We start from the raw sequence: 2493 nt of genomic DNA, 5'->3' as shown, positions 1-2493 counted from the left end.
ATTGCTCCCAGCGTGACGTGTTGGCAGCCACGGTAACGATTAGTTGCCATCGACAGAACATCACAAACAAGAGTCTAAACCCCAAATTTCCCCTGCGGACCTGACTTGATTGCAATTTTGTATCAGGGATGGAAAAGTCTTGTGGGTATTTTTGTTGGTGGCAACTGTTGGCAGAAGCTGCACAGACTCTTGGCACACGAACACCAAACACTGCAAAAGGGTGGGAAAGCCGAGATGCAGCGCAAACCACTGTGGCTATTTTCTCCAGTAGTGTTTACTGGATAACAGAGGAGAGTAAACAGCGCTCAGCAGGAGATTAACACAATATTTCTTGTGGCAAAACCCCCCGGCTGCTTAAAGAGTCCATCTCTAATATTCTGTCCTGCATTGACTGAAAGGTTGCTGCTGTTTGTCAAATTCAAATATTTAGACATTCAAAACTCTTCACATGAAATTAATTTTGATTGTGAGTTTAAAAAAAAATGCTGCTAAAGCACAACTTCTGACCAACAGTCGGTATGTTAAAACCTAAAACGGAGCAACACTGCTATCTAGTGGTAAAACTGTGTTTTACACCGTAAATAGTACCAGTGACCGGTCTGTTAACCATTACTAACAACATTATGACCCGGAACGTTTTTGTCCATCGCTGCCTGGTCGTTTATCCACTTTTGAAACCGGAAACCAGTAAGAGTTTAACTGGATACTGCTTTAATTTATTAGTTTTCCGAAGTCGTAACCAAGGTGAAACATCGCTCCTGTTTTAATTTAGTTAATTTAATACAGCATTGGATTCTGGAGTGGCCATGACATAAAGACCTGCTAGAGCCAGATGTAGTAAATAGTATTACACAATACTACACGCTACACACAAAAGGTTATAGCCCCCCCTAGAGGTAGCCTCTAATTAGGAGGAATAAAGAACAAAAACCTACAAAATCTCACATTCACGGTATTATGTGATTAAATTAAATTAAAGAAATCAGAACAGGTCAACATCAACATCTAATTAGTCAAATTCATCACCGTGGTAACGTGTTAATGACTAGCACCTTGTTTTTGGAATGAGCAAGGCTGGGGTTTTGAAAACTTCTGACAAGGTTAATGCTGGTTCTGACAGATATTATTATTATTATTATTATTATTATTATTATACATAAAACCAAAGTAGTACATATACACTTTCTAAGATACTGTTTTGAAATAATTAATTCAGCTCCTTACAAATTAATCTGCTTCTTAGAGTACAAATCCAGCTGGTTCTTACAAAGGATTATGGGTAAAACAAGAGGCTTTGTGGTGCTGTTGCTTCCTGTGTCATATCTTGTATGGCAGTCTTTTACTTAAGTACTTAAATTTATTAACTGTCAAATAGATAAAGATAAATAAATTAACAATGGAATAAATGATTTGCACTGGTCTAGAATTTAGCCTTTTTTTCTGAATCACTGCAGGGATCACATTATTAAACCGTTCCCAGCCTTCCTGTTACATACCGACATCGACAGGAAGCAGGCAGGACCCAAATGCAGTCCCTGGAGGGACACTTTTCAGGTGTAGGTAGTATATTCAAAAATTAAAATCACAAAAACTCACTAGGTCACAGGAAGACAAGGTATGGACATCACAGGGCATCACCATCAGGGCAAGAACACAGAACTCCCAGAATGGACTCAGAACACACACAGAACAAACTGAACAGTACACACACTTGAACAATGATCCCATCAAGACAGAGTGAGAGAGAGGTGCACCAGGTGACAGGAGTGAGACTAATGAACTGAGACACAGGTGAGAGTGATCACACTAATTAACCCCAGGTAATACAATATAACAGCTTTTTCAACTGCAATATTTTTCCCACTCTTGCAGCAAAGATGATAATGATAATACATTGGTTTTTTTTACAGACTTTAAATAGCTGTGTTTAGTGTCGTGCCCACTTCAGACCACTAGGAGCGCTGTAACAGTGTCATTAATTCAAGTTTTTTTTTTTAAATGTGACCCAATGGATTTTGCTTTCCTTTCAAAATCCAACCCTAGTTATGCAAGTGACCATGGATTATTTAGATTTAATATGAAATTAAATAAAAAATTGAATTAATTCAGATTAGAGTGCAGATTAGAGACATGTTTGTTTTTTCTTACAATTTTAAACATGACAAAAAACATGCAGATTGTTTTTATATAATACTTTATATTATATTTTTATATTACTTTAAACCAGTGAAGGGATCAGCCCCCGTGTTACAGCACATCCTCTGGATTTAGCATTTGTACACCAGAGGATTGTCTGCTGCTTATCTTACACTGACCACTTCACACAGCAGGCTGTGACATAAACAGTGACTGTGAGTATAATCAAAGTGTCAGCACAACAACAACAACAGCAATTAGCCCACAATATGAAATGGCATTTCTTTGCTCTTCCCGCCATGAATGACAAAAAAACAAACACTTATGTCTTTTAAAAGTTCACCAGACGTCTCGATG

The 2493-nt window shown here is 37.8% G+C and overlaps 1 long non-coding RNA gene across 1 annotated transcript in view; it reads right to left on the bottom strand.

Annotated features, from left to right (window-relative positions):
* LOC112487752 (uncharacterized) overlaps positions 1–1918 on the bottom strand; it is a 5486-nt gene extending 3568 nt beyond the window's left edge. Inside the window, exon 1 of the long non-coding RNA XR_003051149.1 lies at positions 1597–1918. This is a non-coding gene — a long non-coding RNA (uncharacterized LOC112487752). The remainder of the gene's footprint in view (positions 1–1596) is intronic.
* Positions 1919–2493: the final 575 nt, after the last annotated feature.

The sequence above is a fragment of the Cynoglossus semilaevis genome, chromosome 11 (genome assembly GCF_000523025.1).
Source record: "Cynoglossus semilaevis isolate Cse_v1.0 chromosome 11, Cse_v1.0, whole genome shotgun sequence".
Classification (NCBI taxonomy): Eukaryota; Metazoa; Chordata; class Actinopteri; order Pleuronectiformes; family Cynoglossidae; genus Cynoglossus; species Cynoglossus semilaevis.
The sequence above is the reverse complement of the archived record's forward strand: the minus strand, read 5'-3'. Positions and strand labels throughout refer to the sequence as shown.